We start from the raw sequence: 16758 nt of genomic DNA on the forward strand, positions 1-16758 counted from the left end.
AGTGTGTTCCCAATGGTTAGTGGTGACACACTGCCTGTAGCCTCTGCCCTAGTATCAATTATTGTCATCCGCCTATTCGTCAGAGACAATAGAACATGCCTATGAAATTCTCGTGCAGTCGTCTTCATGCAAGGACCCGTGTCTACTCTTCCTGCAATACTATTGTGCTGACTCCATCTAGTCATCACTCGTTCTGTAGTCGTTGCACTTCAGCCAGCTGTCCGTGCGATCTGTCGGTATAATGCTCCCGGTCCCCTTCATGTCCATGATTCGAAATTTTTAAAGCGGGAAAGATGTCAGTAAGCTGCACGTGTCTGTCTTCTGCGTAGGCTGTCTTGCGATCTCCACCTGAAAAGTTCCAGTAACGTTAGACACACCTAATAGCCATCATGCACCCACACCATTCTCCGTCTGTTTAAACGGCTCTTTTCTGTACTCGAAAAAAGCTCTCGTAAGAGTGAAAATCTTCTTAATGTATGCCACATGCAAGGAGATATTGGAATATCAGTATGAAGCGTTCGGTCAAGGTGTTCATGACATACAAGTACAGTAACACGTTCTCCAGTTTGACGTGCATCTGGCCACATTATTTTTATAGCACTACACAGAGGAAAGCGTTCGGTGTAAGACTTAGCCTCATTTGCTTACAGCAATTAGTGGAGGGGAATGAATAGAACGCTTCATAATTGGACTGCCTTGCAACGTGACGCGCACTACAGCTAATGGCTACAACATTCACATAAATAAAAAGAAACATAAGGGGGGGGGGCGACTAGTATCGGTCACGTAAGCTCTTTAGAAATTAATTTTTTTCTGTTTGTTGTCTTCGAACATTCTTCACCCTAAATAATACTGTGATACATAATACAATACGTTCCTTGACTTTTTCATATCTTTATCCACTCTTTACATTTTGGTCCTTTAAAATTTTCGATTATTGTATCGGTCATGAAAATGTAACGAGAAAAGTCATTTTTGTTACAAAAAAATCTAATTGTATCCACATGATCATAAGCATTAAACTAAAGTACAAGCTATACAGGGTGTTTCTTTTAGCTTGACACAACTAAATGTCTCGAAAATGACGTATCGTACGAAAAAATTTTCTATGTGAAAAGTTAATACTAGTGAAGAGGATATTGTCTGTGCTACAACTGGCCACCCCCTAACCACCCTTCTGCGTGGTCAAGGTATTTTCAAATGGGAACCCCTATTTTAATTGAATATTCTGATTCTCCGCCAAAAAATATGTACGGTTACTCAAACCATCGTTTTCTATTCGTGATAGAAGGCATTGTGATCGACAAATATCAAGTGTACCTGTTTTTGCAAATAAGAACCGACGCATTTGATTCTACATTTCATTTACCATGCAAATGTTAAACTTTGTGTTTTGACGGTTGATACTGATGTTGAAACGTACGTTGAGTGTTGCAAATTTTTCAGTGATTACCCTAAATCGTTTCAAATGCCGGGATGGTTCCTTTCAAAGGACACGGCCGACCTCCTTCCCCATTCTTTCCTAATCCTGTGGGACCGATGACCTCGCTGTTTGGACCCTCAACCAACCAACCATTGACGTTTCTGGCAAATAAGCTTCGTGTATGGTAACGTAGTTTTCTGTTTCCTACTGGTTGATTGTGATGAGCCCCCAAACCATCTGAATGCTTGATTTCGGTGGTCGACCTCGAACCTCGCCATCAAGGTCACTAATTTCGGTGTGTGTGTCCATCCAACCGCTGTGACTCTCGCACAAACCGCTGTGCGGCTGCCGGTGGAAAACAAACCACAACCACTGTAATAACGTAAAACGTCCATGAAGTGACAGTGACAGGCGAACTTGCCGTGGATACTCACCGAAAACAAGCGCCCCAGTCGTGAGAGGCAAGAGGACACTCCAAAATCAAACATCACGATGGGAATAGAAGACTATTACATGCATGTCGTTCTTCCTGGATCACGCTAAACGCAGTTGCTAACCAGACATTGAAACGGTTAATCATATTGTACTGTAGCCTACAATGAAATATGCAACACTAAAGTCATGTTTTAATACCAGTATCTACCGTTAGAACACAAAGATTTACATTAACATCGTAAATGTAAACTGTAGAATCAAATCCGTCGGTTCTTAATTTAAAAAAAAAATTATTTGTCAATTACAGGGCCACACACCACGAATGGAAAACAATGCCGGCCGTTGTGGCCGAACGGTTCTAGGGGCTTCAGTCTGGAACCGCGCGACCGCTACGGTCGCAGGTTCGAATCCTGCCTCGGGCTTGGATGTGTGTGATGTCCTTAGGTTTAAGTAATTATAAGTTATAGGGGACTGATAACCTCAGATGTTAAGTCTCGCCGGCCGCGGTGGTATAGCGGTTCTAGGCGCTCAGTCCGGAACCGCGCGACTGCTACGGTCGCAGGTTCGAATCCTGCCTCGGGCATGGATGTGTGTGATGTCCTTAGGTTAGTTAGGTTTAAGTAGTTCTAAGTTCTAGGGGACTGATGACCACAGATGTTAAGTCCCATAGTGCTCAAAGCCATTTGAACCTTTTTTTTTTTTTTTTTTTGTTAAGTCTCATTGTGCTCAGAGTCATTTGAACCTTTTTTGTTTCGGGGGGGGGGGGGGGGTCGGACAATGATTGAGTAAACTGTCTTTTAGTGGCGTAGAATCCGAATATGTAATAAAAATGGCGGGTTCTCATTTGAAAATACAAAAATGACCCCGCCCACGCAGGAGGGCTTGTTAGGAAGTGGCCAGTTGTAGCACAGTCAGATGTCCCCCTTGCTAATATTAACTCTTCATGCAGAACATTTTTCGTACGATATATTTAGTTGTCTCAAGTTAAAACAAAGACCCTATACATCTTAGTAATAAGTTGCCATGACGGGCGAAAGCAGACCCAGACAAGCAAAACTTCATGGAAAAGATATTAAGTCAAAGTTCTGAACACAACAGGCGTAAATCAGAGTAGTAGCTTAACTTTTAGGGAAACATTTAGCTCACGTATAATAAAGGCTGTTCAACTCTATATCGGCGCAACTCTCATGCACCCATACCTCACCAAGGTGGTAGAGAATGCAATCTTCTTCGAAGGTTTCATTGATCGTACAATATTGTTTCCTATTCATCTCTGAAAATACTTTTTATTTCCTAAAACAGGTTTCGGGTGGTCACCTCTTTCTTTTCCCGCAAAGCTTTAAGTCTACCACCTCTCACTTTTATTTCTCATTCGCCTCTCTGATGGGCATTTCAAGATGTCTGACTTTATCTACGGCTTCTTTCAGGTTATTTTCATCCCATGTGTATTTTCCTGTTAAAGGAAAATAGACCGTAAACATTTAAGTTTTTATGGCGTCTGTTTTGTCCAGCCGCGTGGGTTTAGCCGAGCGGTCTCAGGCGCTGCAGTCGTGGACTGTGCGACTGATCGAGGTGGAGGTTCGAGTCCTCCCTCGGGCATGGGTATGTGTGTTTGTCCTTAGGATAATTTAGATTAAGTAGTGTGTAAGCTTAGGGACTGATGACCTTAGCAGTTAAGTAGCATAAGATTTCACAGACATTTGAACATTTTTTTGTTTTGTCCAATACAATCCGCTGTACGAACTACTCGACCTTCCCGTAGTCGCATGTACAGCAGGAAGGTATGATGGAATCTAAATGTTTACTGTGGATAAGATTTTTAACAAATTTTGATACTTCAGAAGTAGACTAGACAAAAAAGCAAAATGTACGAAAAACATTTTAGCAAGGATTACGGAACATGAAAGTGCTTTATGTAAAGTTAAATAGTTGCTTCTTCTTCTTCTTCTCCTCCTTCGTCGTTTCCCTGTTATGTGGCGTCGACGGTGTACTCAGGATTTGGCAAATCTATTTTAAAATTATTTCCCCGACGCACGCCTTCCCTGCCGGCGAAAACGTCAGTTGCTTAAGGGCCCTTCAGACGCAGCCACTTGCAGCGCTTCCGATGGCGAATGCTGCAGGTATTCGAGCGGTTTCACAAACATGAACAGCCACTGGACAGTGGCGCCGCTGGCCGCCTCGGTGGTCTGCTTCAGCACGAGTGGCGACCACAAAAAGTGACTCCACTCGTGACTACGCAAAGAACGTTACGGTAGCGTTCAGCCTCCGCCACAGCCACGCCAATACTTCAAACGCGCTAAAGCAGCGCTGTTAACGCGTTGAGTCATGGGCTGCTTTATCCCTAAGGCCGGCATTACACTATCAAATTTCTTTGTCAAAGATTTGATCAAAGATGTAATCAAATATTCCGTCAAATATATTTGACAAAGATCTTTGACGTAGCGCTAGAAGGGGTATTACACTGTCATCACATTTTTCGTGGAAGTTCAAGATGGCTGACAACAAAAACTTGTTGTTAACCGCAGCAGTTGCATGTACCACAATTGCGCTGTGTGCACATGCGGAAGAGAAGCGAGGGAAAAAAAGGAAACATACCTAGGTGAAGCCGTGGGTTTTACGACGACACGACGAAAGAATTCAAGAAGACTTGTTATGTGAGCTTATAGTGGAGGACGTCAAGTCGTACATCAATTACTTAACAATGGATGAGCATACATTTCTGTATGTGCTCGGTGAAGTGTATCCTCATATCACAAAGCAGAATATTCACTTAAGAACTGCTACATCTGCAGAAGACAGGCTCACTGTAACACTCCGATTCCTTGCTACAGGAAAGGGTTAGGTTAGATTACGTTAGGTTAGGTCAGGTCAGGTCAGGTCTCCAATCTTCTTAATCTATTTTTGTATTCAGGGCGTCTCACGTTGTAAAGCGCCTCATCAGCTTCATACATCTCTATTAATTTTGTAGTTGTCGGCACACACCAATTGTATTTACTGGCAATGTTTATAAACCCACTACAGACGACAGAACGGTGCAGCGATGCTAGCGCTCAATGTGGTAACATGTCACATTGCAGTGAACAGAAGACAAGCGACTTATTTGATCAAATATACAGCGAGGCCCTAGATTTGATCAAATATTGGACGACATTTCACAAAGTTCCCTATTACACCATCAAATATGTTTGACAAAGATTTTTGACAAAGATATTTGACAAAGAAATTTGATAGTGTAATACCGGCCTAACGCAGTATCTGCTGCAAAGAGGAAGCAGCTGGTCTGTACTGTCATAGACAATGGCGTTAGTTACGGGGACATACGGACCAGTCATCAGTACAGAAATTTTGCCACGGAGATTAGAAAGTGACCTGCCATATGGTATGTGAAACACGACGATTACAACAACGAGATCCCAAAGAAGAAGGCGTTTTAACCCATTGTATGGAAATTCGAAACATATTTCACTGTTATGTCCGCAACTGAGAAAAACTTATTCATTTCCACCGAATATCAGTAATACACGAAATATTTTAGCAGCTAAAATACTTTACCAATTCAGTACATGCAAAGCTGTATTTCAAGCAAACATCTCGGCTGCATGTCAATCCAAGTCATTTGCATGCCCTTTCATTCACGAAGTAATCAGCAAATGCTGTTATTCTACATCTGCATCTACATCTACATGGATATTCTGCAAATCACATTCAAGTGCCTGGCAGAGGGTTCATCGAACCACCTTCACAATTCTCTATTATTCCAATCTCGTATAGCGCGCGGAAAGAATGAACACCTATATCTTTCCGTACGAGCTCTGATTTTCCTTATTTTATCGTGGTGATCGTTCCTCCCTAAGTAGGTCGGTTTCAACAAAATATTTTCGCATTCAGAGGAGAAAGTTGGTGATTGAAATTTCGTGAAAAGATTCCGTCGCAACGAAAAACGCTTCTTTTAACGATTTCCAGCCCAAATCCTGTATCATTTCTGTGACACTCTCTCCCATATTTCGCGATAATAGAAAACGTGCTGCCTTTCTTTGAACTTTTTCGATTTACTCCGTCAGTCTTATCTAGTAAGGGACCCACACCGCGCAGCAGTATTCTAAAAGAGTACGGACAAGCGTAGCGTGCGCAGTCTCCTTAGTAGGTCTGTTACAATTTCTAAGTGGCCTGCCAATAAAACGCAGTCTTTGGTTAGCCTTCCCCACAACATTTTCTATGTGTTCCTTCCGATTTAGCCCGCATCTCGTGGTCGTGCGGTAGCGTTCTCGCTTCCCACGCCCGGGTTCCCGGGTTCGATTCCCGGCGGGGTCAGGGATTTTCTCTGCCTCGTGATGGCTGGGTGTTGTGTGCTGTCCTTAGGTTAGTTAGGTTTAAGTAGTTCTAAGTTCTAGGGGACTTATGACCACAGCAGTTGAGTCCCATAGTGCTCAGAGCCATTTGAACCAACCTTCCAATTTAAGTTGTTCGTAATTATAATACCTAGGTATCTAGCTGAATTTACGGCTTTTAGATTAGACTGATTTATCGTGTAACCGAAGTTTAACGAGTTCCTTTTGCACTCATGTGGATGACCTCACACTTTTCGTTATTTAGGGTCAACTGCCACTTTTCGCACCATTCAGATATCTTTTCTAAATCGTTTCGCAGTTTGTTTTGATCTTCTTATGACTTTATTAGTCGATAAACGACAGCGTCATCTGCAAACAACCGAAGATGGCTGCTCATATTGTCTCCAAAATCGTTAATATAGATAAGGAACAACAAACGGCCTATAACACTACCCTGGGGAACGCCAGAAATCACTTCTGTTTTACTCGATGACTTTCCGTCAATTACTACGAACTGTGACCTCTCTGACAGGAAATCACAATTCCAGTCACATAACTGAGACGATATTCCATAAGCACGCAATTTCACTAAGAGCCGCTTGTGTGGTACAGTGTCAAAAGCCTTCCGGATATCCAGGAATACGGAATCGATCTGAAATCCCTTGTCAATAGCACTCAACACTTCATGTGAATAAAGAGATACTTGTGTTTCACAGGAATGATGTTTTCTACACCCATGTTGACTGTGTGTCAATAGACAGTTTCTTCGAGGTAATTCATAATGTTCGAACACAATATATGTTCTAAAATCCTGCTGCATATCGACGTTAACGATATGGACCTGTAATTTAGTGGATTACTCCTACTACCTTTCTTGAATATTGGTGTGACCTGTGCAACTTTCCAGCCTTTGGGTAGGGATCTTTGGTGGAGCGAACGGTTGTATATGATTGTTAAGTATGGAGCTACTGCATTAGCATACTCCGAAAGGAACCTAATTGGTATACAGTCTGGACCAGAAGACTTGCTTTTATTAAGTGATTTAAGTTGCTTCACTACTCCGAGGATATTTACTTCTACGTTACTCATGTTGGTAGCTGTTCTCGATTCGAGTTCTGGAATATTTACTTCGTCTTCTTTTGTGAAGGCATTTCGGAAGGCTGTGTTTAGTAACTGTGCTTTGGCAGCACTGTCTTCGATAGTATCTCCATTTCTATCGGGCAGAGAAGGCATTGATTGTTTCTTGCCGCTAACATACTTCACATACGACCAGAATCTCTTTGGATTTTCTGCCAGGTTTAGAGACAAAGTTTCGTTGTGGAAACTGTTATAAGCATCTCATATTGAAGTCAGCGATAAATTTCGAGCTTCTGTAAAAGATCGCCAATTTTGGGGATTTTGTGTCTGTTTAAAGTTGGCATGTTTACCTCGTTGTTTCTGCAACAGTGTTCTAACCCGTTTTGTGTACCAAGAGTATCAGCTCCGTCGTTTGTTAACTTATTTGGTATAAATCTCTCAACTGCTGCCGATACTATTTCTTTGAGTTCAAGCAACATCTGGTCTACGCTTATATTATTAATTTGGAATGAGTGGTGATGTCTCTCAAGAAGGCGTCAAGTCAATTTCTATCTGCTTTTTTGAATACGTGTGTTTTTGGAGATCTCGAGAATCTGCTGGCCAGGGCAGCAGTCGAACATTTTCTGTATCCAGAAAGACCCGTACAGGACCTGCAACATGCTGTCGTGCATTATCCTGCTGAAATGTAGGGTTTCGCTGGGATCGAATGAAGGGTAGAGCCACGGGTCGTAACACATCTCAAATGTAACGTCCACTGTTCAAAGTGCCGTCAACGCGAACAAGAGGTGACCGAGACGTGTAACCAATGGCACCCCATACCATCACGCCGGGGGATACGCCAGTATGGCGATGACGAATACACGCTTCGAATGTGCGTTCACCGCGATGTCGCCAAACACGGATGCGACCATCATGATGCTGTAAAAAAACCTGGATTCATCCGAAAAAAATGACGTTTTGCCATTCGTGCACCCAGGTTCGTCGTTGAGTACACCATCACAGTCACTCCTGTCTGTGATGCAGCGTCAAGGGTAGCCGCAGCCATGGTCTCCGAGCTGATAGTCCGTGCTGCTGCAAACGTCGTCGAACTGTTAGTGCAGATGGGTGTTGTCTTGCAAACGTCCCCACCCGTTGACTCAGGGATCGAGACGTGCCTGCACGATCCGTTACAGCCATGCGGATTAGATGCTTGTCATCTCGACTGCTAGTGATACGAGGCCGTTGGGATCTAGCACGGCGTTCCGTATTACCCTCCTGAACCCACTGATTCCATATTCTGCTAACAGTCATTGGATCTCGACCAACGCGAGCAGCAATGTCGCGATACGATAAACCACAATCGCGACAGACTACAATCTGACCTTTATCAAAGTCGGAAACGTGATGGTACGCATTTCTCCTCCTTACACAAGGCATCACAACTATGTTTCACCAGGGAACGCCGGTCAACTGCTATGAGAAATCGGTTGGTAACTTTCCTCGTGTCAGCACGTTGTAGGTGTCGCCACCGGCGCCAATCTTGTGTGAATGCTCTGAAAAGCTAATCATTTGCATATCACAGTATCTTCTTCCTGTCGGTTAAATTTCGCGTCTGTAGCACGTCATCTTCGTGGTGTAGCAATTTTAGTGGCCAGTAGTGCATTTTCATATGTTCGAAACCAGAACTCTGTCGGATATCTCTAATGCGAGATAATTTGAGTTAAATATGACTCACAAATAGTCCGCTCGCGTGTCATCTGCTAATCGGGTGCCCATACAGTTTTTGCACGATAAACAGTTCGCTATAGGTTTGTAATGACACTATTAATTTTTTCGACCCGCCAGCTTAATTCTAACGCAACCAAAATCAAAATTAAACGTGTTTGTCACGGTGGGAAAACTTATCTTAGATTTTTGGACAACATGGTTATGGAGAGAAGCAGCGATTAGTATTATCAAAATATCCACGGGTGTACTGCCGGTCTACAGTGTCCAACGGGCCCGTTGGACACTGTAGACCGGCAGTACACCCGTAGATATTTTGATTATCAAATACGCCGGGAGAAACTCAAGAATCACAGCGATTAGTGTGATTAATCAATAATTCAAGAACAGTCTTAATAGCATTTATTATTATTATTATTATACCGCCAACCGGTTTCAACCCGACGTAGGGGTCATCTTCTGGGCGTTTACACCATTGGTCGACTGCTGGTGGTGTCACTCCTGTCTACATACCGGCATAGTGTCCTGCCATTATGTAGACAGGAGTGACACCACCAGCAGTCGACCAATGGTTAAACGCCCAGAAGATAATCCCTACGTCGAAACCGGTTGGCGATATAATAATAATAATAGTAAATGCGATTAAGACTGTTCTTGAATTATTGATTAAACTTATCTTAAGTAGGCCAACCTCTACTGTTTAGAAAGAACAAAAACGATACAAATAACAGGGCCTCCGTATTACAGCAGTTATTTCCTAAACAGTTATATTTATCTTCTGTGAGCCCTACTAAATGCCTAAGAAGAACTTCCTTTGAAATTAGTTGCTATTAAGGCCCTTTTATTAAAATTTCATAATTTACGGCGAAATAATTTTGTTATGTAGGCACCTACAGATGTAAACTGTGCGCGCAAACGCTTAGCTGGATCCGCCTGTGCTCCTTTTCTACGGCGATAATGGAAAAACTACTCTGACGTCGCTCTCGTCGCTATGACTGATTCTTGAAGTATCACTATCACTGTCACTATCAGAGGTGCTATTGTCATTTAATGAAATTATCATCTCCTCCATTGAATTTTCCAAAAGAGCTTCATTCTGCCATGCCCTTTCCATGATGCTCTGCGTATGTTTGACAGCTTTTTTCCAGTCTTCAGTGGCTTCTCTTGTGAGTGCTTCAACTGTAGACAGGGTAAATTTGTTATTATTCCTGGCAATGAACCTTTAGTTTGGGCCCATATTAGCTCTACTGGGTTGAAATGGCAGTGGTAATGTGGTAGCCTAACGATGTATGCCAATTTCTTATGTTATTTCGTGGATTTCATACAGGGGGAACTGTGGCTAGTGGAGAGATATGTTTTCCATAAGCTCCACCTTTTTATGGTCATCACTTACATCGATGTTATGATCCTGAAGCCCAATCAATCATTTCTTCCTTTCGGTTTGCCATGATAGGTGCCTTGTCAACCAACAGCTGAATGGTAAGAAGCATTAAGAGGCCTCGAAGATTATACATCTACATCTACATTTATACTCCGCAAGCCACCCAACGGTGTGTGGCGGAGGGCACTTTACGTGCCACTGTCATTATCTCCCATTCCTGTTACAGTCGCGTATGGTCCGCGGGAAGAACGACTGCCGGAAAGACTCCGTACTGTTTGATAAATGCTGCTGATTACGTCATTTCGTTTATTTCATCTCTAACAGGAGTGTCGAAGCATTAATCTAGGCAGTTTTCAAAAAGGAAATGACATCTTGAACCAACTTAATTTTATGCAATAATTAAATTTTGAATTTTGTTTCGCAGTATAAAATTTTGTAAATTCAACCTTGTGTGATAACAAAGTCTCAAAGAACAGAAGTTCGTCGTTTTAGCTTCTGCCGATGTCTTGTCCAGTACTTCAACTTTTTTTTTTTTACTCTCAAGGTCCAACAATTGGTCTCCTTTGCTTGCATACACAGTGGCCGCATTTTTTTCATCTGTGGTACATGTGTGTTAACTATCTGAGAAACATCTGCTAACTTGTGTGACTGAATGTCTTTAAACACTGTAGCACTTTCATCCGTTATTATTCGATTCACTTTCTAAAATACTAGAATCTCTGTGTTTGGAGGTCATTCTAGTATTTTTTTTTAATTTTAACTGTTCAAAAAAGCGCGGAGAGTTTGTGGCAATATCATCAGCTCCGCCTCCACTTCGTTCTGTAATTAGTATTTTGTTTTTGTAGATTTTCTGTAATAGTCATGAGAAGAATATCGAACTATTCTACAGTAAATAACCAAAAAACGTGTCTTGAAACTCCCAAAGTTGTGTGTATAACATGTTGGATTTACCATGTTCAAATCTCTCACAATTAATACTATGTACCCAGCATGATGGTAATTTCTGCGACAGTTCATACTTCAAAGAAATATTTTCTACCAGAAGTTTGTCCCGACTCAACACTGGAAGAGACATTTCGACAGTGCGAGCGAGCAACACGCCTGTGGCAACTGTCGTCGATGCTCCGGCGTGGCCAGAATGTCTCCAAGCGCTCGGCACCAGGCGAGTCGCGAGGTACGTAGGCGTCCGATGTGGCCGTAGCCTATGGGAGGGAAGGCTCGACCTGTCTGTGAACTGTGTAGCTGTTTGTGTATAGAATTTTCAGAGATGGAAATTGGGGTCGAGCCCAGCATTTGCCTAAACGAGCGTGAGAAACGCCTAAAAACCACACTGAGACTGGCCCGTGCGCCAGCCACGGTCGTTAATCCGCCATCGTGGATTCGATCCTGGTCTGGCTCACCTTCCTGTCTCGCAAGCTAACGAGTTAAGTATTACGCTGTACGAGCAGGTCATAAAACGAAAAATTCCTAGCATCCGAAAACATTAACTTGGAGCCAAGGAACAGATCCACGAAAACCTGTGTTCGCAGCACAACTCTGCGTGGATGTGAAATATGGACAATATGGAAGATAGAAATGAAATGACTTGAATAGCATGAAACGTGCTGTTGTAGGAGGATGTTGAGGATAAAGTAGGTTAATCGTGTACGGAATCAAGAAGTCCTGCAACGAATCAACGAGAAAAAAAACGCCTTTCTAACAACACTGTCAGTCAAACAGTAAGATGGATTAGGCACATTTTACGTCAGGGATGGCTGATGAAAACTTTAATTGAAGTGATGGTGGAGGAAAAGAATCGCTGAGGCACTTCATCGATGTTATTGGTTACAGAAATTACTCTGAAATGACGCGAAACAGCGCCAGTGCCCGATGGAATCTCTAACAGATTCCTTACAGAATTTGAGGCTGAGTTAACCCATTTTTTACCTATAGTATACCGTAGATGCCTCGAGCAAAAGCTTCTCCCCGTAGATGCAAGAAGGCACAGGTCACATCAACTAAATTGCCACACAATACCTTCCACATTCATCTGTTTTAGAGTCTTAGAATATATTCTGAGCTGAGAAGTAATGAGGTATCTCGAACAGCCACATGTCAACCAGAACGAGCTCCGATAACATCGGCCACGCGAAACTCAATTCTCACTTTTCTCACATGAGACCCTGGAAGCCATGGATCATGACAGTTGGGTAGATGCAGTATTTCTTAACTTCCGGAAAGCATTTGATCAGTGTCATATCATCACTTGTTAACGAAAGTACGATCGTATAGGGTATCGAATGCAATTTTTGACCAGACTGTTCACATATGCAAATATAGATTTTCTCGGCGAATCTCGATGACGAAGTCTTTTCAGATTATCAGCCGAGTCAAGATGTCGTTCTGCAGCAACGTTTTGACAAGTTTCCTATTGGTCATCTCAGACGAACACTTCGCCTGAAGGTGACAAGTAGGAAACTTGTTGAAACGTTGATGCAGAACGACGCCTTGACTCGGCCGATAACCCCAGAAGACTTCATCATCATCGACTGATCATTTCTTGGTAGAGAGGACACAGCTCATTATCTTGAATAGAGTGACATCGAGAGATGTGTAAGTAACCTTAAGCATGCCCCAGGGAAGTCTGTTGGTGTCCTTACGGTTCATATGGCATACTAATGAGCTGTCAGAAAATGTTAATAGTAACCACAGACATTTTGCAAGTGGTGGAGTTACCGTTAATGAAGTACCTCAGTCCATCGGTACCGACCGAACGCCGTGTCAACACACCCCCTCCTGGCCATTGAAAGTTTCCGCGACCGGGAGTCGCTATTACTAGGTCAGGTAGCACCTCATCTGGCATCAAGAGGCTGAGTGCACGGCGTATCAGTCCTCCCACTCTGGCAGTACATGACCTGCAATGAAGTGCGGACTGAAAAAAAGCTGCACAGATATCCAATCAGATCTTGATAATATTTCAAGGCGGTACAAAGATGGGAAAACTGCTTTAAATATTCAGAAATGTAAAATTTGTACGTAAAAAGGGCAAAAATCGTAGTTATCTATTGTTAAAAGATCAGTGAGTCAATACTGCAGTAAGTAACCTCACACGAATGAATAGTCTTTGCGGTTTGTACGGGCATGATATGTATTGATCACATAGGCTCAATCATTGGGAGAGTAGATTGCAGACTTCACTTCATTGGTAGGATACTGGAAAAATGTATTAAGTCTACTAAAGAAATTCCTTGTAACCACTCGCACGATTCATGCTAGAGTATTGCTCAAGTGTCTCGTAGCCATACTAAATGGGGCTAACAGTAGATATAGAAATATACAAATAAGAGCAGCACGATTGGTGACAGATTTGTTTGAGCCACGGGAGAGCGTCACTGAAATGTTAAAGAGCGTGAACTCGAAGACGTTTAAAGGTAGATGCTAATTATCCCAAGAAAGCCTTTTTATAAAGTTTCAATAAACAACCTTAAGTGAGGAATCTAGAAATATACTACAACCCCTTAAGCAACGAACACGCAAGGGCATTAAAGAAAAGGTTGGACTAAATAAAGAGCGCGCAGAGCCATTTAAGAAATAGTTCACTACGGTGTGCGAGTATAGAAACAGATGTAATCGTAGATGTAGAGGAATCTAGGAATATACTAAAAGCGCTAACTTATCGCTCCTATAGGGACCGCGAAGACGACATTAAGTAATTACAACACGCACAGAGGCAATTCGACAATTATTCTTTCCACACACCGAGCGAAGTTGCACAGTGGTTACCCTACTGTACTCGCATTCGGGAGGACGACAGTTCAAATACCAGTCTGGTCATCCAGATTTAGGATTTCCGTGGTTTCCCTAAATCGCACCAGGCAAATCCCGGGATGGTTCCTTTGAAAAGGGCTCTGCCGATTTCCTTCGCCTTCTTTTCGTAGCCGGCCTTTGGTGGCCGAGTGGTTCTAGGCGCTACAGTCTGGAACCGCGGGACCGCTACGGTCGCAGGTTCGAATCCTGCCTCGGGCATGGATGTGTGTGATCTCTTTAACTAGTTCTATGTTCTAGGGGACTGCTGACTTGAGATGTTAAGTCCAATAGTGCTCAGAGCCATTTGAACCATTCTTTTTCTTTTCGTAATCCTAGCTTCTGCTCCGTCTCTAATAGTCGCGCTGTCGACGGGCCGTTAACCTCTAATCTACCTTCCATCTTCCTACACTCCATACGTGAATGGCACGGGAAGAAACCCTAATAGCTGGTACAATGCGAAATTTCCCCTATCACGCGTTTCACAGTGATTAGATGAGTATAGATGTAGATGTAGATGTAAGTATCTGGTAAGCGACAAGAACGGGGAACTGCAAAATACCAATCTTAGGAATTAAAACAGAAACAACAGCAGCCGATTCTTAGCATCAAACTACGTCTGTAAGTGCATTCGGGTACCATAAAACCATATGTAGTAAAGCACTATTCCGCGTGTGTCTATTTTGAGTGACTATCAAGTGTCATATTGGAATTTACCGAACGATCGATTCGTTAATGTACCAGTTCCACTTCCTTTATTGTTGCTCCTGTCTGTTTCCACAGCGCTATTCCCAGACTTCAACTTTCATATCAAATGTTTTAGTTAACTTTTTTGGCTTTTTATTTGCGCCATACAGCTAGCTACACTGTGCAGCGACAGTATATTTGAACAGTGTGTTGTAAGCTCTGTGATCCGCCGTTGCTAACAGTGTCATCACACTGTCTAGCAAAAGATGACGATGCTGCACAACCTCGAGTAAAAGTTCTTTAGTGACGTCAGTAGGCCTCGAACATATACGAAAGAAAGATAATCTGTGACGTTTTCTTGCCCACAACAACAGAGATACGTGGTTAGATGTGCGGTCTGTACAGATGTTCACATCGCGCACGTGTTGTGGAACATACCCTACAAAGTTGGTTCTAATGGCTCTAAGCACTGTGAGACTCAACACCTGAGGTCATCAATCAAATTCAAATGGCTCTGAGCACTATGGGACGTAACATCTGTGGTCATCAGTCCCCTAGAACTTAGAACTACTTAAACCTAACTAACCTAAGGACATCACACACATCCATGCCCGAGGCAGGATTCGAACCTGCGACCGTAGCGGTCGCGCGATTTCAGACTGTAGCGCCTAGAACCGCTCGGCCATTTTTGAGAGGAAGGGGAGGGATAGCTGTTTAGAAACATTCCTCAAGCAGTAAGTTTGGTCACCCTGAGTTCCTGGGGAGGACCAACAAAAACAGAAATGTTTCACCTGGCATCCAAAATACACTCTAAGACAAAAACCGACGCACCACGAAGGCATTATATGAATGGGACGGAAATAAGTAGATGTGATTTACATGTACAGGCAAACAAATGCTTACAGTTTCAGAAACATTGGATGATTTATCCAAGAAAAAGAGCTTCACAAACAAGGAAAATAAATAACACGTTGGTCCACCTCTGGTCCTTATGCAAGCAGTTATTCAACTTGGCACTGATTGACGCAGTTGTTGGATGTCCTCCTGAGGGGCATCATGATAAATTCTGACCAACTGCACATTACATCGTCAAACCCCGAGCTGGTTGGAGAGCCGTGCTCACAATGCTCTAAACGTTCTCAACTGGGGAAAGATCCGGCGACCTTGCTGCCCAAGGCAGGATTTCATAAACGCGAAGACAAGGATTAGAAACTATCGCCTTGTGCGGGTAGGCATTATCTTACTGAAATGTAAACCCAGGATTGTTTGCCATGTAGGGCAACATAACGGGGCATGGAATATCGTCGACATACCTCTGTGCTGTAAAAGTGAGCGGATGACAACCAAAAGAGTGCTTCTGTGAAATGGAATGGTATCCCAAACGAGCAATCGTCGGAGAAGCTCTCAGACCCTGGATTCATCTTTATCATCGGTCCGACGTGCAACTGGTGCTTCAATGACCACAAGGACCATTAACGGACGGCTGGGGTCACAGCCCCCCTTACGTCCACTAACTTGACCACTGCACACCAACAAGTACGCTTGCAGTGGTGTCTGGCACATTCGGCACGGAATTTCATTGACTGGCGTAGAATTGTCTTCAGTGACGAGTCCCGCTTTGAACTGAACCCCGCTGACCAGCAAAGACGTGTCTGGAGACGCCCCGGCCAGTAGTGGGATACCAGCCTGACCGTTGCCCGCCATACGGCCCGACAACCAAAAGTTCTAGGGTGCCATTTCAGTCTATACCAGGACCTCTTTGGTTGACGTTGCACTCTTACGAGTATGCCGTAAACAGAAGAAGTCTGTGTGGATGAGGACATCAACGGGGAAATCTACGAATACCCCCAGCAATAATTTGTTTGTGGATAAAAGCTCATGTGGCAACAGATATTGGCCGCGCGTGTGCAATTATCTGCAAGAATAATTAAGTCACTCGC

This window comes from Schistocerca nitens, chromosome 3 (genome assembly GCF_023898315.1).
Source record: "Schistocerca nitens isolate TAMUIC-IGC-003100 chromosome 3, iqSchNite1.1, whole genome shotgun sequence".
Taxonomy (NCBI): domain Eukaryota; kingdom Metazoa; phylum Arthropoda; class Insecta; order Orthoptera; family Acrididae; genus Schistocerca; species Schistocerca nitens.